Source organism: Notolepis coatsorum, assembly GCF_963971535.1.
Source record: "Notolepis coatsorum genome assembly, chromosome: 12".
In the NCBI taxonomy this organism is placed as follows: domain Eukaryota; kingdom Metazoa; phylum Chordata; class Actinopteri; order Aulopiformes; family Paralepididae; genus Notolepis; species Notolepis coatsorum.
In genome coordinates, this window is record NC_140176.1 from 38665415 (window position 1) to 38682867 (window position 17453).

At 44.9% G+C, this 17453-nt stretch overlaps 1 protein-coding gene across 1 annotated transcript in view; it reads right to left on the minus strand.

Moving 5' to 3' along the window:
• The window catches only part of cntnap2a (contactin associated protein 2a), a gene marked incomplete at both ends in the record, with an annotated part of 675314 nt that overhangs the window by 476199 nt on the left and 181662 nt on the right, over positions 1-17453 (minus strand).

Genomic DNA, 17453 nt, shown 5'->3' on the forward strand with positions numbered 1-17453 from the left:
TTAATATACCTGATCTAACAAAAGAAAGCAGAGAGAGAGAGGGGTGTATGGGGTGTGGGCGGGGGTTCGTAAGGTTATGTTCACACTGCAGGCAAAATTGGCCTTGATCTATCTTCCAATAAAATAAATTCATAACAGTTCATATGGAATCTGATCTTTTCAATTCTGATTTGGGCCACTTTCATATGTGGTCCTCAATCAGACACAGGTCTGATTTGTTTTAAATAGCTGGCCTCCACTGCATTCAACCTATAAATGAAACCATAAACTGTGACTTCACTGTCTCCTGTTTACGTCCATCTTCTGTATTGTTCATTTGCACATTTGTGGGTCAGTTCAGGAGCGTGAATCTGATATTGACCACATTTGAAAAGAATAATGTGAACAAAAGAAAAATAATCTGATCTGAGCAATACATCTGAATTGAGCACTAAAGCTTGCAGTGTGAATGCAGCCTGAGAGGAATGGAGAGAGGGATGTGGCGATGGAAGGAGTACAATGCAAAGGACCTCCATCTGTGATCCATCCATCAAGTGATTTCATCTCGTATTACATTATAGATTATTACTTTTAGATGTGAAAACACCACAGAGACCAATGTCACTCACTCACTCACTCACTCAACATTCACTCATACATTCACTCGTACATTCACTCACTCACTCACTCACTCACTCACTCACTCACTCACTCACTCACTCACTCACTCACTCACTCACTCACTCACTCACTCACTCACTCACTCACTCACTCACTCACTCACTCACTCACTCACTCACTCACTCACTCACTCACTCACTCACTCACTCACTCACTCACTCACTCACTCACTCACTCACTCACTCACGGTTAGCCACTCTGCCCCAGGTGGTGGCTCAGAGGCATGGCACTTTGTGTTGAGAGCAGTTCAATCTACTGTATGTGAGAATGTTACAGTGACACACTGTACGTCCTTGTTTTTAAAATTAAGTGAAAATAAATACATCTGCAAATGTGATGCCATTATGATTATGTAATTTGTTTTAAGATAAATCAACATGTTTCAACGACTTTCTCAAACACGCAAAACAATCTCTGAACAACTGAGGGAAATTCTGATAAAAAAGGTATTGTCTCTTTCAGAGATGTTCCTGAATTAGCTTTGATTGGATTTAAACAGGTGACGTAAGCTCACCTTATAGTTTCTTCTTTCATTGCTTTTGAAAAACAAAATGTTAAGAGTCAATCAAAGGCTAAACTACCCATTTGACGATGATGATTGATATGACGTTATACAATCGTAAACTACTCGAGGGGAGGATGACTGTAAACTGCTAACAAGTCGGTCGCAGTCAACCAGCACCTGCTAACAGGTCCGGCCCTTTAGCTCAGCTGGTTAGTGCAGCTGCCTGTGGATCCTGTGGTCCCAGGTTCAAATCCACTGGGTTATAACTATGATATAAAACACATCAAAAGAAACAGAGCACAGCGTGAGGGGCAGCGGTGGCCTAATGGTTAGAGAAGCGGGTTTGTGACCGGAAGGTCGCCGGTTAAATCCCCGGGACCGGCAGGAAAAATCTGCCGCTGAAGTGCCCTTGAGCAAGGCACTTAACCCCCAACTGCTCCAGTGGAGTTGCTCAGTGGCCAATGGTGTCAGACTGTGGTTGTACTGGGCAGCTCCGAGGTATGAATGGAACTGTGTGAATGTGAAGCAGGGCGTAGCTGAAAAAGAGCATCTGTGCTCAGCGAACCTACCCTGGGTAAATAAAGGTGAAAAAAAAATTACTACTAAGTTGATTGACCTGGGTCTGAACTCCACCCTGAGCGCCTGAATCCTGCACTTTCTGACCGACAGGCCCCAGGCGGTCAGGGTCGAGGGGGACACCTCCAACTCAATCACCCTGAGCATCGGGTCCCCCCAGGGCTGAAAATTTGATCACATCACACCAGTTTTGTCCGCCCTACACTGGCTTCCTATTCAAGCTCTGACTTTAAAGTGCTACTCCTCACCTACAAAATTTTAAATGGGCTCGCACCGCTCTATCTATCCGATCTCATCTCTCGATACTCGCCCGCTCATGCTCTGCGCTCACAAAATGCGGGGCTTCTATCGATTCCTAGGGTTAAAAAGAAATCTGCCGGCCACAGAGCCTTTGTTTACCGCGCTCCCTACCTGTGGAACAAATTACCTGCCGTCGTCAGGGGCGCCTGCTCTGTCGAAGCTTTTAAATCCCTGCTTAAGACCCATCTTTTCTCTCTCTCCTTCAACCTACCCTGATCTCACCTGGTCGGGGACTGACCCTTAGATTAATCTGTCTAGTTTAGTTAGGATGTCTATTTGCTCCCATGTCTGCTTTTCTGCAGACATGGGAGAACCTTAACCTCTGTCTCTGTCTCAACCGGTCCCATGGAACAGCTTCATACCGCCTTCTATCTGGCCTGCAGTGCTGAACCTTCTGAGCGGCTTCTCCTGCCCCCCAGGGCATACGGCCCTGAGCTATTGTCTTGTATCTCATCCTGTATCCATACGCTTGCAGTAGTTCTATCTATTACTTAATTTCACAATTTTCTTATATACTATGATTCCACTGTCACCATGTATGCATATGCTCACTACATGTATTTATTGCTCCATCTCCGCCCACTACAAACATGGGAACTCTCTAACCCCTGTCGCAACCCCAGCCCTCTCTCTGAGTCGTTGTCTTGTAGTGCTGACCAAGGTGGTGGATGTCTCGGGGTCTTGCCCAAGATTGCATTGACTGTTCTACGTGCACCACAAGGCCATGGATCAGCTTCTTACCGTCTTCTGTCCGTGGTCTGTCAACGTGGTTCAGACGTTCATTGCTGGGTTAAGTACTTCTATTCTATTCACATAATATGCTTACTACATATATCTATTCTATTCACATATATGCTTACCACTTGCATCTATTGCTATGTCCGCCCATCACAATCACGCAAACTGTCTAACGCCTGTCCCGTCTCCCTGTCTCCCTGTGAGTGGCTGTCTCGGAGGGATGACCGGAGTGTTGGATGTCCCGTGATGAAGACCTGGAGGATACGACCCTATCTGCGCCGCCCCTTTGCCTCAAATAGATCCGCTATCAGCGCTATCTTTAATCTTTCAAAAATGTTCAGTTGCTATCGCTATCAGCTCTATCTTTACTCTTTCCAAATGTTCAGTTGCTATCGCTATCAGCTCTATCTTTAATCTTTCAAAATGTTCAGTTGGTATCGCATGCACTTATCTGTGTTTCATTACACACATGAGTGCATGCCTACCAACTGTTCACCTGTTTTATTGCAACACTATACTATCACCGACATCTAAGAAGGGAGATACCCCCTTGAATGGCCCTTCTAAGGTTTCTCTCCTCCACATTGTGTGTGGTGCATTTTTTCCTATTGCTAGGTTTTAGTGAGTTTTTCCTTACCTTCACGTGGGGTATGTCTGGGAGTGTTGCATTTATTTATTTTGCATTTATTTTAAATTGTTTGGACTATATGGTGTTCTTGTTTTGTTCTTGACTTATTGTGATGTTTCTTCTTGACTTGTTTAAAGAAGACGTGTCCGGCCCATGTGGACATTAACGTGTGTTGTCGGGCCTTACAAAAACATTTGATTTGATTTGATTCAAGACTGTAGTCAAACGTACAGCCAACTTCTAGAATGAGAACGTCGGGGGTGTTTGCTGAAATATCAGAGAACAGTGAGTTGTCACTACACACACGCACGCACGCATGCACGCACGCACACACACACACACACACACACACACACACACACACACACACACACACACACACACACACACACACACACACACACACACACACACACACACACACACACACACACACACACACACACACACACACACACACACACACACACACACACACACACACACCACACATCCTCACTTGCACTCTCTCACACACAAACACACTACAAAAAAGGTCACTTTAAAAAACTTTAAAAACCATAACTGTATTATTGTATATAGTACCTTTATTCTTAAGCTTAGTATTCTATTGTATTGTATTCTTAGTACTGTACTTTTTATTATGTCTATTTTATTATCTATTCTATTTTATTATTCTATTTTATTATTCTATTTTTGCACAATCAAGGCGGGCATGGCCACCTTCATTTCACTACATGTCTCGTGTATGTGACAAATACATCTCTTGAATCTTGAGACCTTCTAAGAGCAGCCATCGGACACAACCGCAATCACATTCTCCTAGATGAAGGCTCTCTAGTCCTCTGCTTTTGACACTTACTGCAGTGAACCCTGCTCATCCTTCTTGTGTTTGTATCCATAACACCCATTAGCCTTGAAGCCTAGAGAACCTGGCCATGCTATAGAGACAAGATGACTTAATAGGCAGTACAACAGGCCTTTATGAGATACATGAGTCAATGGGCCATCTACAGATAGAACCTGACCTTCACTGCAAAGGGGACAAGGACAGGACAAATATGTGTGTGTGTGTGTGTGTGTGTGTGTGTGTGTGTGTGTGTGTGTGTGTGTGTGTGTGTGTGTGTGTGTGTGTGTGTGTGTGTGTGTGTGTGTGTGTGTGTGTGTGTGTGTGTGTGTGTGTGTGTGTGTGTGTGTGTGTGTGTGTCTGTGTGTGTGTGTGTGTGCGTGTGCATGTGCGTGTGTGTGTGTGTGTGTTTTCACAGCGTAAGCCAGAAGGGAATGAAGGCGTCGATAACAGTGGTGGTCTCTCTGTACACACATAAGTAGACTGTTACGACCCTGGCTCAAAGGCCTGCAACCTATGTGCAAACCAACACCAAAACCCCGTGCTCAAACTCAAAATGCTACTCTATTAAGGAATTACTGGTGTAAACTAAAGTACAAGGACAGAAGACCGTGACAGCTATCTGTTACCCAACACTTCTCTAACCACAGACCCTGCATGTGTGTTACCAGGGCTGGTTTTAAAGCTGCCAGCAGGTAGCCAATCAGCAGCAATTAGCTAATTGGCAGCCCTCACCTGCATGCCCCGAGACACAGGAGTGATCAGGCCTGCATGCACAGTGACACAGGAGTGATCAGGCTCCTAGTACATAACACCTCCCCCACCAAACTGGTTGCCCAAGAGGCAACCACTACACAACAACCCATAAACAAAACAAAAAACAACTGTGACCCATTAGTTGTCAGGGCCACTACCACAACAGCGATAACGGGTACCGCAAACACCGGTACTATGACCGTGAGAGGGCGTCTGCTAGCACGTTGTCCCTCCCACGAATGTGGCGAATATCCAAGTTATACGCTTGGAGGAACAAACTCCATCGCATCAAACGATGGTTCGAGTTCACCATGCTGCGAAGAAAAACCAAAGGGTTATGGTCTGTATACACAACAAGGGGTAAACTGAAGGATCCAACGTAAACATCAAAATGGTTCAAGGCAAGAACCAAAGCGAGCGCCTCCTTCTCTATAGTAGAGTAGTGCAGTTGATGCCTGTCAAACTTTTTAGAAAAGTAGCACACTGGGTGCTCCACCTCTAATGCATCCTCTTGCAGGAGGACGGCTCCAGCACCGATGTCACTAGCATCCACTGCCAACTTGAATGGCAGTTGAAAATCGGGAGCTGACAGAACGGGAGCGCTAATCAGAATACCCTTGATGCTCTCAAAAGACTGTTGACAAGTCTCAGTCCACACGAAAGGTACCTTAGGACTGAGCAGATTGGTCAAAGGGGCAACAACAGAAGCAAAGTTCCTACAGAAACTCCTATAGTACCCTGCCATACCTAGGAAGCGCTTTAACTCCCGCCTGGTGATGGGAACAGGGAAGCCCACTATAGCCTCCACCTTAGCTGCAATGGGGCACACATGCCCACGTCCAACCACCTTACCCAGGTAGGTAACCGTGGCCTGTCCAAATTCACATTTTGCAAGGTTAACTGTCAAGTTAGCATCACCCAACTGCTTGAACACTTCCGCCAGATGCTCCACATGTTGTGACCAAGAGGAACTGTGGATAACCATGTCATCCAGATATGCCTCACAGAACGCTACCCCGGCCAGGACCTTGTTCACTAGCCGCTGAAACGTCGCTGGGGCATTTCGCATGCCAAAGGCCATCACTGTATACTGGCAGAAACTCTCTGGTGTGACAAAAGCGGATATCTCACGTGCTCGCGGAGTAAGCGGAACCTGCCAGTATCCCTTTAGCAAATCCAATTTACTTACAAAGGCTGCTGAACCCACCCGATCGATACAGTCGTCCATCCGAGGAAGAGGGTACAAGTCCGGCTTGGTTACTGCATTAACTTTACGGAAGTCAGTACAGAACCGATGAGTGCAGTCTGGCTTATCAACAAGCAGGCAGGGGGAGCTCCACGCACTAGAACTGGGCTCCGCAATGCCATGTCTCACCATATAGTCTACTTCCTTACTCAAGATCCGTCGTTTTTCCGGATTCACCCTGTAGGCATGTTGCTTAATTGGCCCTGCACTACCAACATCAATGTCATGCTTGAGTACATTAGTACGACTAGGGACATCAGAAAACAAACGTATATGCTGTCTAAGTAGGCGCACCACATCCGTACGCTCAGGAAGTGGCAAGTACGACAGGTGTGAGTCCAAGTCACCTAGTATCTGAGTGTTTGGCAACCTGCCCTGAGAAATCTCCTTCGACACAGAACAGTCGGCTACAATAGGAGATGCAGAAACTGTTAGAACAGCCACAGGCTTGACCCCTGACTGGTCAATCTGAGCCCTATCATTGTACGCCTTCAACATATTGACGTGACATAATCTACTCTTGCGCCTGCGGTCGGGAGTCTTAATCAAGTAGTCGACCTCACCAACTTTGCGCTCAACGGAGTATGGCCCACTATATTTAGCCTGTAATGCAGACCCAAGAATAGGCAAGAGAACCAACACCTTGTCTCCCGGTGAGAACACCCTATGTCGGGCCCGCCTATCATACCACACCTTCATTTTTCCTTGGGCTACCTCTAGGTTCTCTTTCGCTAGTTCACATGCTCTACTAAGCTTAAGCCTGAAGTTACACACATAGTCCAACAAGTTAGTAGAGGAAGGAGTCTGGTCAGCCAACCACTTTTCCTTCAGCAGTTTCAAAGGACCCCTCACTGTGTGGCCGAACACCAGCTCAGCCGGGCTGAATCCAAGAGACTCCTGGGTTACCTCCCTAGCAGCAAACAGAAGCAAAGGGATTCCATCATCCCAGTCTTTTTCAAACTCCGTACAATATGCCCGCAGCATTGTTTTGATAGTCTGGTGAAATCTCTCCAGCGCCCCCTGGGACTCTGGATGATAGGCAGAGGAAGGGCAATGCTGGATAGACAACTGCTGGAGGACCTGAGCAAAGAGACGGGACATGAAGTTAGACCCTTGATCTGATTGAATAACCTTTGGTAAACCAAACGTCGAAAAAAACCTAACCAGAGCTTTGGATATAGCTGGGGCTGTGATCTTGCGTAAAGGAATGGCTTCAGGAAAACGGGTCGCTGCACACATAATAGTCAAAAGGTACTGGTTCCCTGTCTTAGTTCGAGGGAGGGGACCAACACAGTCAATGAGGATCCGCTCAAAAGGTTCCCCAACGGCAGGAATAGGCTGCAGAGGAGCCTGAGGGATCTTCTGGTTTGGTTTACCAACAACCTGACACACATGGCACGAGTGGCAATATTGTGCCACATCCGACTTCAAACCAGGCCAACAAAAATGTCTCAGCACACGGTCATAAGTCTTCCTGACTCCCATGTGACCAGCAAGATCATGATCATGTGCTAGATGCAGTATATCAGGACGATACACGGCTGGAACAACAATCTGAAACACACTGCCCCAGTCATCCAGACTGGACAGGTTAGGTGGTGTCCACTTTCTCATGAGCACGTCATTGCTAACAAAGTATCCTTGAGACGTATCTATCATTGCATCCTCTAAAACCGCCTCTTCAAAGAGGGACGGCAAGGAGACATCCTTGTTTTGCTCTAGTACCAACTGCTCATGAGATGGTATCACCTTACCAAAACCCTCATCAGGGCCACTTTTCAACTCAACAAAGAACGTGTCACTAAGTGTCATATCACAATCTGAGTTAACAACATCATGGGTGTCACATTTGACCTTTGACATTGCGCGTGTTACTGCACACACAGGAAACACTCCTGGATGCTTCTGTGCGAGCTCATCAGGAACCTCAGAAACTACTGGGACGGGAATTACAACTGGAGTAGCCAGCACTTTGCCACCGGCCAAATCGTTCCCTAGAATGAAGGACACCCCCTTTATGGGAATGTGAGAACACACTCCTACAACAACATTGCCTGATACTAAGGGAGAGTTTAGCGAGACCTCATGCAAAGGAGTATTCACAAAGCCTCCTCCAAAGCCCTGAACAATGGCACCGGAATGCATGAAGAATCTTCCGAAAATGGCAAAATCCCATCCAGAATGAGAGACTGGAAAGCTCCTGTATCTCTCCATATTGTAATAGCCTGCTTTGATCCTAATGCACCAACCAGTGAAACAAATCCATCCATCATAAACGTTGAGGAGCCCTCTAGCTCCCTGTCTGCACCTTTGATACTTCGCACCCCACCCTCTAATGTCGGCATAGGTGTCCTGTCCATGATTTCTACCAGAGCCACAGTTTTTACATTTTTCTGCTTAAGCACAGGGCACCCAGCAACGATATGACCAGGCTCCTTACAGTAAAAACAGATAACCGCCTCTGGGAATGCACTAGCAGAGCCACCTTGCCTAGGAGTCGAAGTAAACCGACCAGCAGACACGGGTGCCGGGAACCGGCTCCCCTGGAAAGGACGCCAACTACTCCTGGACTCCACACGGCCCTCCTCTACAAAGACAGATTTGTGTGTTAGCACAAACTCATCAGCCAAGACAGCAGCGTCGCCTATCTTCGATACCTTATGCTCATTTAGATGTGTGGAAACGTTATCAGGAACACACCTTTTAAATTCCTCTATGAGAACCAACTGTCTAAGCTGCTCCCTTGACTCTGCTTTTTGCGAGGTGCACCACCGGTCAAACAGGTTCTCCTTCTCTTTTCCGAATTCAACATACGACTGTCCCTCCGACCTGCGATAGCCTCTAAAATGCTGACAATAGGCCTCGGGAACCAACGCATAAGCCCTCAAAATGGAAGCTTTAACAAGCTCATAATCAGCGCTTTGTTCAAGGGACAGAGCAGTATAGGCTTCTTGTGCCCTACCAACTAAAACACATTGTAGCAGCAGTGTCCAGGCGGTATCAGGCCACTTCAATGTGGTCGCCACCCGTTCAAAAAGGGGAAGATATCTTTCCACGTCTTTCTCAAAAAATGGAGGCACCATCCTAATATTCCTGCCTACATCAAAACCGGAACGTGACTCTGAATGCAGAGCACCCGCCTGTAAGGCAGCATGCTTAAACTCAAGCTCCTTCTGCGCACGCTCGTGCTCCAGCAACATTTGTCTCTCCTTAAGCTCCCGCTCCTCTTTCCTCTCTTTAAACTCACGCTCCTCTCTCCTCTCTCTCTCCTTAAGCTCACACTCCTCTCTCCTCTCCTCACGCTCTCGCTCTAGCTGCCTTTCCTTAAATTCCAACTCCCTAATCCTCCACTCACCCTCTGCACCAGGTAATAGCGGAGACGCGTCAGACAAAGGAGGCTCCTCCACCCTCTCCTCAAGCACCTGCTCTCTAATGAGTAACACCCTTAAAGCACTCAAGGCAGTTGGCTTCAAACATTTCTCACCTGCAGTAAGCTCTACCGTGTATTGTACAGCAAGTTCTAGAAGTTGTTCCTTGGAAAACTTCTCCAACATGTCATGAGACGGGCGATCAACAAAGTCCCTGATGGAAGCCATCGTTACTGTACCAGTCACCACAAGCTACCCACTTTACCTTACAGTCACGAAGAACCACTAACGAAGCACGAAGAACCACTAAAGAACCACTGAAGACCCCTTAACGAACCACTGAAGAACCACGAAGAACCACTGAAGAACCACTGAAGAATGCTAATGCCAATAATAACAACCAGAAGGGAACGCGGTGGAAATGTGAGCTCTACGGAGCGCACCTTTCTAGTTTGCAAAAAAAAACTTAAATAAAAATTAAAATAAAACACAACCACCCTGAAATAAATAGACGTGTCATACACGCAGGAGGTCAGGTGCTACCGGGTATGCTCACCAAACACTCAAACAAACAAAATAAATTCAACAAACAAATCCAAACAGGTGCGCCTTCTAACCTGATATGACTACATATGCTTCTACATCTAAACTGCAGTCAAAACCGGCCCACCACATGTCTACCCTAAGAAACACTAAGTCAGGCCCTACCACACTACCTGTGTTTTCTGGCCCCCTAATCTACCTACCCTTAAACTAATGCCCTGTAGACCTAACCATCTTCAACCACACCTGCTACCAGTCAAAGATCATACTTGACCATCCACCCGTCCAGTACATGATACGGTACCAGACAAGTAGATGGTGCTCATCACTTGCCTGACTGCCCCAGGAGTATGTGGTGCACAGGAAGCTAACCAACAACCAGAAAATACTGTCCCTATCTACATGTGGTGCCCACTAAACTATATATTTTAACAGCATAAGTAGTCACATCAAATTACAAACAAATAAGGCATACTCACCTGTTTGATGAAACGGCTCAAGCCCCCACGTTACACAATATGTAACGAACACCACCCAAACCATAACACCATGACACCCCGTGTAACACAAAAAAAAAAAACACCAAACAAATTTATAGGGGTAAATATCCCGGACGAGCGCCCAACTGTTACGACCCTGGCTCAAAGGCCCGCAACCTATGTGCAAACCAACACCAAAACCCTGTGCTCAAACTCAAAATGCTACTCTATTAAGGAATTACTGGTGTAAACTAAAGTACAAGGACAGAAGACCAAATTTGATTGATTGAGAAGACCGTGACAGCTATCTGTTACCCAACACTTCTCTAACCACAGACCCTGCATGTGTGTTACCAGGGCTGGTTTTAAAGCTGCCAGCAGGTAGCCAATCAGCAGCAATTAGCTAATTGGCAGCCCTCACCTGCATGCCCCGAGACACAGGAGTGATCAGGCCTGCATGCACAGTGACACAGGAGTGATCAGGCTCCTAGTACATAACATAGACCAATCAGAGCTGATGACTTCACTGATGTCACACACTGAAACAGTTAGTAGCCCAGTCAGCCAGCAAAGCCACCTAGCTCCAAGAGCCGGCTATCAATCCCTGAAGGATTCATTCAATTCACGGACACAAACATGATACAAATGTGTTTGACATCCGTTTTGTATGCAATAAACCAAGCTACACTCATCAGCAATGCACAGTTTCCTCTGAGAACAGAAGTTGATCATTGTTGCATAGTGCTAATTGCTATTAGCATCATTAACATCAGTGAATGATATTGTCTTGTACAACCGCTTTCACAGACCTTCCAAAGCAGACAATCCTTGCAGGGCTTCATGAAAGCCATGAGTCAGCAAAAATACTGAGAAGAAAACATTAACTGACGTTAGCAATAGGGATGGGTACCGAATTCGGTACTTTTGAGGCACCAAACCGAAACACGTCGGTTCTACCGAGTATCGAATCAAGTGACAAACCAAAAAAAATAAAAATAAAAAATTTTATTATTTTTTTTTATTAAATTTCTTTTTTGAATTTTTTTCTTTTCATGTCAACGTTCACACGCACAATATATGCTTACCTAGGATTTGACTTGATTCAACAACAAAGCAGTCGGAGCAATGACAAGCCGAAAACTGTTGAAATTGTAGTTATTTGAAGTTTGGATTTTTTCTTTTTGACTGAGGTAGGTAAATTAAATTTCTTGAGACTAAAGTACCGAAAAAAGGTACCGTTGGGTACCGGTATCGATTCACAGGTACCGGTACCGGTACCGGTATCGGTTCAAATGTGAAAGGTACCCATCCCTAGTTAGCAATGCTAATCGTGATTAGCACTATGCTAACGTTGATCTAATTACGTTCTATTCGCATCATAAAGCTACTGTTTGGATGTCAAAGTGATAGTGGGGGCAACAGTGGCTCAGGGGGTAGAGTGGTCGTCTAATAATGGGTTCCCGGTTCGATTTCCGCTCTTCCTGGCAGCGTCATTCAGCAAAACACTTAACCCCTAACTGCTCCCGATGGGAGCATGTCTATGTTCCCCGGGTCCTATGTTCCCCGGGTCCTATGTTCTCCGGTAGCGATAGATAGTCAGACCACCAGCCGTGATTCCAAACTCTAACCTTAACCAACTTCGAAATAGGGCCTAAGCTTAACCAGTTCGAAACAAGGCGGACATTAATAATTAATAAAATAATAAAAATGTATACATTTTTCAATCAATCAATCGGGGAACATAGGACCCGGGGAACATAGGACCCGGGGAACATAGGGATGACCCCCTCCCGATGAGGTTGGCACCTTGCATGGTTGCCTTACCATCGGTGTGTGAATGTGTGAGTGAATGGGTGAATGTGAGGCATACATTGTAAAGCACTTTGGATAAAAGCGCTATCTAAATGCAGTCCATTTTCCATTATATGGCAGCTAGTAAGCTTATTTAATGTTAGCTGCTTTCTTTATTACTATGGATAAGATGGTTTGTTTTGTAGTTTCGCTCCTAAATATACTCCTTCAGCTTGCTAATGTTGTAACTGGCTAAATGAGCTTGATATACTGTAGCTAGGACACTGACCAGTGTCTTGTTTAATGTGCGTGTGTATGCATACATTTATATACTTACCGTGTGTGCATACAGCCTCTGTGTGTAAGTGCCATTGTAAGAGGTTTGTGGCCATGGGTGGTAGGTTTCAGTCTGGCCTATAAGCACACGGTCCACTCATAAAACACTACAGTAGCTCTCAATGACATCTCCATCATCTGAATGTTATAGACTGTCATTGTCTTTGTGAGAGGGCTCTCAGCTTCAAGGCCTCAGCACCATAAAGGCTTATAGGAAAACATGCGTGCATGCATTTGTGAATGTGTGTGTGTGTGTGTTTGTGTGTGTTGTATGTGTGTGTGTGTGTGTGTGTGTGTGTGTGTGTGTGTGTGTGTGTGTGTGTGTGTGTGTGTGTGTGTGTGTGTGTGTGTGTGTGTGTGTGTGTGTGTGTGTGTGTGTGTATATGTGTGGTGTGTGTGTGTGCAGGGCTGCCGACAAGGGGGGAACATAAAGTCAGATGTTCAGCGGTGGGGGGGGCAAATAATCTGCTGGATTATAATTTGTCAAATAATAATTAGTGATAATGAAAATAATAATGTGAAAGGACACTTGTTATACTTGTTGTAATATATGTGAAGTATTGTCGTATAGGCTACTCCATATTGAACTGGTCATACACAAAGTGCACAAACTGTCTCTCCTCCAAATAACCAAAGCCAATAGCAAAACACAACTCAGAATGTTAGTGTATTTCTCCATCGTATAAAAGCTGGCTGGCATTCGCATGGAATAATCTACTCCAGTACGTGCTCCGCAATTCTGTAAGCTTGCGCATAACGGAGTATAGAGAGAGGGCTCTTTACCAGAGGTCCCCAACCCTCGGGTCTCGGACTGGTACCTGCCGTGGATCATTTGGTACCGGGCCGCAAAGAAATAATAAAGTTGTTTAAAAGTAAATGTATTTTATTTTCATTAGTCTTCCGGGTATTTTACTTTGAAAAAAATTTCACTTCCACCCGCTCCTCAATCTTTTTTGTAAAATAAGGCTCCTGCCATAATGCCCTCCTTGTGTAATTCACTCATAGTTCGGGCTGTGGTTGTGGTACAGACATCCAGTGGCGTCGCGTGGGTAAAATAACAGGGGAAGCCAAAAAAAAATTATTAAAAAAAAAATTATTAAATATTTTTATTAATATTTTTTTTCTTTTTTTTTTTTAAGTCAAGCAGTCACCATGTACACTACAGTATGGCTCGGCGACCAGTCAAACTTTCTTTTTATTTATTTAACAGATTGCAGAATGGGTACAATACAGTACGGCTCAATACACACAATTGTATAAGCTATAAGGAAATGCAGACCAGAGAAAGACGTTTGTCTTGTTTACATCAGGGTCATTAATACTGCTGGAGCATTGGTTCATTTTTGGTCCGATTTTTCCTTGCACGATTTTGCGCGCCGCGTGGGAGCAAATTCGAGACACATATTCGGTTGCAAAAAGGTGTCCCACGGTCTCCTCTATGGCCGTGACTATTTTCACGCGGATCGGAATCACGGCGCGCCCGTGGGACACTTTTCCGTTTCGGCGAGTTTATTCCACGCTTTCTGTTTTCCTTTTCTAAGCATTTTCGGGGCTACATGTGAATAAGTAAAAGTTGCGGGACGCCCAGATGTTTCCACGATAGAAAGCTCGCGTGGATCCCATAATAGGCTCACTTAATACAGCGTTTTTAAAATCACGCGACATTTTCAGGGTCGCGATCCGACCTTTTCCCCTCGTTTTCGATGATGGAAGTGATTTAGGAAAAGCTTCGGCACGCCGAGAGGTCCCCGTGGATTTAATCTCGCGAGGATCGGGGCAATATTCGGCCCGTGGGAACAGTTACGGGTTAATACAATGTTCAGAGTGCAGAGGGGAAAATATGCTGAGTGTTTTCCTCACAGCCCCGTTTTAAACTTTTAGGGTGTGGCAGTCAGCTCGAATCTGATTGGCTAGGATCGGATTTGGACTCTATAATGCTGGAAGCCTGGAGAAAGAGACCTACCCCCTGCCTCTCTCCTATACTAGCATCAGTGAGCACAGTGAGTCTGACAGTGTGTTAGAGGGAGTGAGAAGGAGAAGAGGGAGACATTTAAAAAAAAAAAAATTATAACACAGATGCACAGATGAAAAAGAATGTAAACTATATTAAAAAAAATTATATATATATATATTTTTTTTCATATTTCATATTTGATATTAATTCATATTTTAATATTAGGGAGGCATGGCTTCCGTTGGCTTCCATAAGGATTTGCCACTGCAGACATCATCATAATCAGGTTGTTATGCACCTGAGTCTCCCGAACACGTAGAGACACCGTACTATAACTTTCGCGCACCTACCCCCTACCAGTGAATGCCTCTCACCTGGAAAAGGTGTTAGGTGGGGAAGAGGTTATGTGGCAAAGGCCAGTGGGTATTTGTAGTTCTGCATGCATCTTAAGAGAACAGCCAACAGCCTTTGAAGCTCAAAATGGGCTAGTGTTATCATCTTTTTTAATTAGACATATATTTAAATGTATCTGCCCGAAGTGATGGCTTATTTTCAAGGTAAGAACCTGTACTTTCATATAATGTAAAAAAGATACATTTTAAGCTTGCTTAACACGACCCTATTATCTGTACCTGGTCCTAATTCGACTTTTATGTAAATATTTTTTGTGGTGTTAGACCAGACTGAAACTGAACAGTAGTAGATGAGGTAGAACAAGCGCCTGAGTGATCCGACTGAGTGACTGATTATTTTAATAATAGGCACATCATTGCCGCACAAATTTGCTTCAAGGTCCTTGACCTGGCATATGTTGCAGCGAGGGGGGCGGTTCCCTCCTACCTTCCTGCTGACTTGTTGTACAGAACTTGTAAGTCGCTTTAGATAAAAGCGTCAGCTAAATGTAAATGTACTCATTTTAGCAACTACATTATGTATTTGTTTAGTCCAGGGCATCTTATTTGTCCAGGATGTTTTACTCCATGGACCTGCTTGATACCTCTATCCTTTATAGTGAACGAGGGTGGTAACTTGCTTCTCAATGAATACATTGAACCATTTAGTTTTAGACACATTTAGTATCGGCCTGTTATCTTCAATCAGACACAGAATCCAATTCACTCTGCAGGATGGTATTTAGTGCAGCAAGTCTATTCGAGGCTTTGTATAATTTAAAGCTAATTTAAAGCAGGTGGGTAATTTTTTATGAAAACTGCATATAGAAGTGGACCCAGACAACTCCCATGTGGAACCCCGCATTCTAAATGATTTATAGGAGAGAGACTACCATTAAAATAAACACTGTATTCTACCGGTCAGGTAACTCCCTATCCAGCCAACAGCATTATTGCTACAACCAAAAGCCCCCTTCAATAACAGTTCATGATCAGCAACATCAAAAGCAGCACTAAAATCAACACCAAGACAACACCAACCCCTTTCCTTTTATTTCCTATTTGAATGAGCCAATCATCTGTCATTTTAGCCAATGCCGGAGCGATTGCGCTCGTTGGAAAGCTACACCTCTATGCTAGCGAACACCATTTAGTCTCTAACGTTAGCCTGCAGTGTTCCAGAGACATTGCATGCTAAGATAAGATAAGATAAGATATTCCTTTACTGATTTCCTTGGGGAAATTCAGGCTCATAGCAGCATGGGGGAGGGGATGTACAGGTACATGGTAATAGTAGAAGACATATTACAGGTAATACAATTATAGTACAGTAGAAAATAAAAAAAATAGGCTGTGTATACAATATAATTAACTCGGAATATACGCGTATGAGCAAGTAAGCAGTGTGATCAAATGTGCAGATGAGGGTCTGTTTGCCCTATCACTCTCAGTTATATTATGCATTAGAATACATATGGTTACAATAGACACTAGACTCTAAATACATACTATGAGTAAGTAAGTAAGTATACATTATACACAGGTGCAGTATGCACAAGGTATGTATGGTGTGATACACGTTATATGTTGTAGTCCATATAGGCTACTTCAGATGTGTGGTCTCTGCTTGTGGGCGACCAGCGGTCATGGTCTGGTGAGACGCTGTGGCCTGTTTCCTGTGGATTCATGCCACGATGAAAACCTCCATCAGTGTCGCCCCGGAGCGCAGAAAACACATTTGGAGTGTTATGACCAGGGCACAAGGTACGAACACTGCTGTGTTATTATGTGCTGCCAGTGGCGACGCATGCTCTAAATGACCAACCTATGTTTGATAATGTGTTAAACGTTGCGGTGTCAAAATAAAACCACTAATATTATGTTCAGACTGTAGGCGCGCGCAGACGGTACGTGAAATAACAAGCCAGGAGATTAGAGCGTGTGTCATCAGACTGTAAACCTGATGAGCATCATAGCTATTTTAATTTAATTTTTTTTTTCTCCATTTTCCTCCGATTTTCTCCCATCCCAATGTTAGTCGTTATGCCAATTCCCAATCCCCTTCCTGGTCGCTGCGCACTTACCCCCCACAGTCGGTCTGGGAGAGTGGAGGCTACCACGTGCTTCCTCCGACACACGTCCAGCCAATCTACCGCTTCTTTTCACCTGGCAGCGCGGATTCTCATTGAGAGGGCGTAGCGTGTGGAAGGATCACACTATCCCACTCAAGTCCTCTCCGCGCTTAGCAGGCGCCCCGACCGAACTGTAGGAGTTGCTGTTTACAACGACCCGGACCCACCCCGCCAGCTTCTCCCACCCTCTAATACTGCCAAT